Raw genomic sequence first — 5,986 nt, forward strand, 5'->3', positions numbered from 1 at the left:
AAAGTTTTAATATGATTTTTTATTATGCTGCAAAAGGGTTTAATAAATGTCACTAAATCTTTTATATATACTATTTAAAATTTAAAGTAGCGATATTTAAATTAAATATCACTAAATATATCCCACTAAAAAAATTATGTTGTAGTAAAAAACAAAACGTTAGACAATTACTCGATCTATGTGTCAGAAAGATCGACATATTAGTATCCTTTAGAGAAATTTTCAAACTAAACACTCCAAAAGAAAGATTGTGATGTCCATTTTTCTTGAAAAAAAAATGTTAACATCAGTAAAAACAACATAATTGATGGGGATTAAAAATCCCATATACTTAAAATACCCAAAATATTCTTGGTCAATGAATCAGAGGTCAAATTATAAATCAATATTGACCGTCAAAGTCAATGATCAAAGTCGCGTGCTCATCCCAATCTGATATCACACACCAACTTCCCATTTCCACCATGTTGAAGACACTTTCCGATGTAACCTCCCATCATCTCAAGTAACCGTTGTTCACTATGTCACTCCCGTGACTACGTTCTCCATAAGGCAGTACTACTGAGATAACCAACCGAAAGTTATGATTCCTATATTGAAGTCCTTATAAATAGATCGTTCTTCTACAAAAATCAAGGTACGCAATCTTACTCTCAGACATATACTTACACTCTTTACACTTACGTTTCCCGGTCTGACTTAAGCACCGGAGATGCTTTCCGAGACATCAGCCCTCGGTTTAGTCTTTCGTTGTGGTTGCAAGTACACCACTCGCGGCGGTTAGATCATCTCACTTCCCTTAATTTAAAGGTACTTCTCACTTAAAGTCTCCTTTACAAATCTAACCGTTTCTTAACAGAAACAGTAACTATCTTCTCAATTTGTGTGTCAAATAAATTGGCCTAAGATTACTCCTTTAGACTAATTTTTCAAATTAGACTCCCCGTAAGGATTGTGATGTGTGATATATAAAAAAGATTAGCACAACTGCACAAGTAAAAACGATATTGGACATATTCATAATTTGCGTGTTAGGAAATTAAGCCTGTTGAAAAATAATTAACTATATTTTTATCCATTATAACGACTTTTTTCTAAAATAAAAGTTATTTTAAAATTAATTTTAAAAATATTAAAAAAGTATACTGATAATTTATAAAATATAAGAAATTGATTTTTTAAAAAATAATTAAAATTAGAAAAATTATCAAGATTAAGCCAATCTTTTACTGATTTTCTAATAATCCCAACTTTTGATTAAATATGAATAATCCTAACTATAAGAGGTGCTTACTAAAAACGCACCAAAGTAACCTATTATTATAAAATAAGAAATAAAGTAAAAAAAAAAAAACATTTTTATTACTGTTATGACAAATGGGTAAACTTCAATAATAACATGGGTGATTTTAATATAAAAAGGGAAAAATAATAATAATCTCACTATGAGGGGTATTTTTCAAGAGTATACCATAGTGACCAATAATTTGTTATAATAAGTAATACTTCCTCCTATTCAGCTGAACTGTCCCATTTGACTTTTCATACTTGCCGAGGTAACATTTTAACTCTTAATATCTCAAATTATGCTTAATTAAAAATTATAAAAAGTTGATATTAATAATCCTTGTATTGAGACAAATCAAACAAGATCCCATATGACTATGTTTTAACTTATAGATTAAGAGTAAAATACAAATTAAGAGTGATAAGTGAATAGTGCTAACAAAAAAATGGGACAATTCAGCTGAATAGGAGGTAGTATTTCTTAAATAAAGTTAAATTAAATAAAATCAGAAAAAATTAAAGAAAAAAGTATCAAAAATTAGCTAATAAAATTTTTTTTTTCTAAACAGTTTCTAATAAAAATTTTTTTTCAAAAACTACCTAAATTTTTTTTTCTTTTTCCAAAGTATACCAATTAACAAAAAAAAAACCCCATATCCCTCATAAGAGATGAAATCTCACAACCCTGAATCCAGATTCGTCACCTCAACGGCCAGCGGCCACCAACCCCTCCAGTTACGGCTCTAGCACCGCCACACACGACGGTCGCTGACTATAGATTTCGATGGTGATGGACAGAAATGGGTCTTAGTTTTTCATCCCTGATGGTACTCGATCTTTTCTCAATCTTTATTAATTCTCAATGTTTCTTACAACAAATTTTATATTGTCATTTGATCTTCAATTGTTGAACACCAATTTTGTTAGGGTTTATTAAAAATTGATGCTTTCTTTGTTTTTAGGCTTTCTTGTTATCTCTTGAAAGTCTATCATCCACAGACAATACGAAAAGAAGATTTCTTCATTCATTTCCATGGAAACTTCCTTCCAAACACTTGAGGTACACCCCACTATATAAATTCTAATGAGCTTAATTTAAATTATGTGTAAATTAGATTTATTATTAACTGATGAATTTGTAAAAGGAGTAATTGTGGAAAGTTTTGGTGTTGATGACATTACATTGTGAAATGTTAATTGGCATTGAAATTTGAGATATTGATTAATCTTATTTCAATTTGAATTTTAGTTGAGAATTATTTTAAGAAATGGGGAATAAAATTGAGTTTACTTATTCATGTTAATAGTTGGTACAATCTTGAAGTACATTAATCAATGTTAAAATTAAATTTATATGCAAATTGAGTTCTTAAGTGTTTGCTTTGGTTCTGCATAGATTGAAATGTAGAATGCACTTTGTTATTAAAGATCAATCAAAGATGAATGTAGTATTTGAGTATATTCAAGAAATAATATCGAAGTAGTTTGTCATTTGAATTCTGAATATGTTTGTCATTTGAATTATGAATATGAGTAGAATTTGAAATGATATTTGGTAGTTGATTAAGTATTGGTAGTTTGAACATGAGGTTTAGGTAGTGAGTTTTGTGTATGATGGATCGAATTTGCTTAAGAAATATATATATGATCAAGCATGTAAACTAATATTGTTACACATTGAGATATGAAGATGAATTCGTGTAGGAAATCGATAATGATAAATGTATGTGGACTTGGGTGTTATAAGCATGAAACTAATAGTTTAGTATTGTAAATGGGGTTTTGATAGACTATATATTGGGAATGTAGAACAAAAAGGTGAATGTGAAAATGCTACAAAAAGATATATTATTAAGAGTAATTACGATAATGAGATTGGTTGTGTTGAGTTGTAGTTGATATGTTGATGGTGAATCGAGGGTGCAAACATGAATTTCAGAATAATTTGGTGTTTGAATATATTTAAGAAAAAAAGTGAGTTAGGAATGTGAGATAAATATGGGTGAATTGTATATAAAATTAATAAGTAGAAATTGATTATAACTTAGTATAATCTAATGATGTGTGATTATATTACAAATTCATCTGTGAGGAGAAAATTGTGCCTATTTTAGGTTTCTGCTAGTGATTTCAAATTTTGGGTATTCAAGTATTTGATTCTGAATCTTAATATTGATTTTACTAAATTAAAGGAGTGTTTTAGTAGTGTTGATATTAGTTACTTTAATGATCAAAGGTAATTGGTGAAAGTAAATAAGATATAAGAATTAGTTGAATCATAGTTTAGTTGTTTTATAAAATCAATAAGCAAATCTCATTAGTTAGTTGAGTCAAATCTATTGTTTGATTGCTATAATTGAAATGGTTAGATTTCTTACTCAAATCTCTAATAGTTACGAGAAAAGGATGTCAAGGTATGTATTTTCCCTTTTGCTGAGATTGGTTTGAATACAGAGAGATGTTCTTCCAAAATAGAAAGTAGTTTTTCGAACCTTGAAATCATAGAATAGTTATAGAAAAGATGTAGATGGTTTAATGTTTTGAAACGGATGAGATTACCTTTGTGGTGTCCCAAGGAATTGGAACATTGTCGGGATTATCTCGACAATACATCATATTTGGGGGGTATGTTCTCAGAACCTCGGATAGATAAGAGCTACGGTTTGGCCGTTTGTGGGACGTGCACATTAGGGTTCTTTGTCTAATAGTTATCCGGAGGGCCTAGCTAGCCCAATGGAAAAGAAAGTTCGTTCCATTCCATAGATTTATGAATTAAAGACTCTAAAAGGAAGTTTTAGTATAGAAAATAGAAAATAAAGATATATCCATTCCATAGATTGATAATTTCAAGATTTTGAAAGGAAATGTTTTAGCAAAGAAAATGAAAAAGTTTTTTTTTATTTACGAAAACAGAAAAAGAAGAAAATGATTTTTATAAAGTATTGATAAAGTAGGGTATTTGCAAAAGAAAATGTTTTATAGGATGTAATCAATATATCCTACCTGCATGTGTAGTTGGCTTATAATATGGAATCTAGTTCAGCCTGTTTGGTTGCACATAAATGAAGGTAGGAATCAAGGCAGAAGCAACATCTACTGATTTTGCATAAATATAGTTATAATGTTTTCTTTTCGCTATAGTTTTATATATAATTAGTATTTTAATTGGGTTGTGAAGGAAATTAAGCTATGTTAAATGTGTACTTAGCATAAGTTGACTATGTGGTTTTGTTCTTTGAACCTGTAGTGATGGGGGACAGATTTTGAAATCATTGAAGTCAACGGTAGCTTAAAGGATAAAGATTAGTAATCAACAAAGCAGTCTCAACCAATCATATAAAAGAATGTAAGTAATGCAAATCTTTATTTAAAATTATTTTAGTACTTATTTTGAATTATTGGAGAAAAAATTCCACCCTATGAGGTGATGAAATTTTGAAATATTTGGCGCTTGTACTCATGGCTGGTTGTGATATTAAAATGTTGGTTTTGAACTTGCAGGGTGACTTTTTAAGTCAAAAAAAATTTTGGTTTATCCGATTTACAAATGGAACTCAGCCGGATTTTCTGTAGAAATTTATATATTTTTTAAATCGTTTCAAATGATTCTTATAATGTAATTTCTGTATATCTTTCAAAAGTTGTAAACTCTGATATTAAAGTTCTTTGATAGATTTCTAGTGGATAATATAATCTGTTGAGTAATTGATTATATTATCAACGTAATAGCTCGATATAAGTATTAAGTTTTCGCATTAGTTTAAATTAATCTTTTTTATCAGCTGGTTGTTTTTGGGTTGTTACATGAAGAGAATAGAATAAGACCCTTTCTTCAATTTGCTAAATTAAATAAACTTATTTTTATCAAACTCAACTTATTTAGTAAACAAGAAATATTTGTTTTAATTAAACTCAACTTATTATTTATTACTTAAACAAACAAATATCTTTATATAGAATTAAACTTAGTTTTCATAATATTGATTTATAATTTTGAGAATATAGCTTATGATAAAAGCATATGGTTCTTATATCAATCCCAACTTATATTGCATTGAGATGAGTGTAGGATAGTAGGGACAATGGAGATCTACAAGGAAAGCTTCTCTCACTAATGTAGGAGCATCTTTCAATATGCTTAGTAGTTTTGTTTTGTATTCATTACATATTCTTCCTATATTGGGATTCTTGACAAAGAGACATAATACAACAAAACTTCATTTGGGTCTAAATTAGTATAGAATTCATATTTAGTACCAACAAACCTAATTTATTGATAACTTGATATATCTTAGAGTGCTTCTATATCATATGACTTGTATCATTAACATGTAATTTGATCAAGCTTCAAATTTGAATGTTTACTATTTGTTGAACAACATGCCACTAATATCTTGTTAATTATCTTCTTTTTCCTTCAAATGTGGAAGTTTTTAATTTTATTTCTTGATTGCAAAATATATTCGGGTCGTTGATAGTTTTTATTAAATTATAGAAATAATAATAAAAATTTTATTGGAATTTAAATGGAAAAATCTTTTGACAAGTTTAATAATCATAATGCTTGTTCTATTTGAATCATGTAATTCTATACAAGATTTATTCCAATATATTACTATTTACACTACAAATTTTTACCAATAACTAAAAGTGTCAATAGAGGCTAAACATAAGATTTAAAAGATGACTTTTTGTACTT

The 5,986-nt window shown here is 28.3% G+C and overlaps 1 long non-coding RNA gene across 1 annotated transcript; it reads left to right on the top strand.

Moving 5' to 3' along the window:
- Positions 1-1,905: 1,905 nt before the first annotated feature.
- On the top strand, positions 1,906-5,786 carry LOC130827559 (uncharacterized). Its single transcript, XR_009047215.1, has 4 exons — positions 1,906-2,114; positions 2,250-2,347; positions 4,535-4,633; positions 4,789-5,786. It is a non-coding gene; the product is annotated as an uncharacterized LOC130827559 (long non-coding RNA).
- Positions 5,787-5,986: the final 200 nt, after the last annotated feature.

This window comes from Amaranthus tricolor, chromosome 11 (genome assembly GCF_026212465.1).
Source record: "Amaranthus tricolor cultivar Red isolate AtriRed21 chromosome 11, ASM2621246v1, whole genome shotgun sequence".
In the NCBI taxonomy this organism is placed as follows: Eukaryota; Viridiplantae; Streptophyta; class Magnoliopsida; order Caryophyllales; family Amaranthaceae; genus Amaranthus; species Amaranthus tricolor.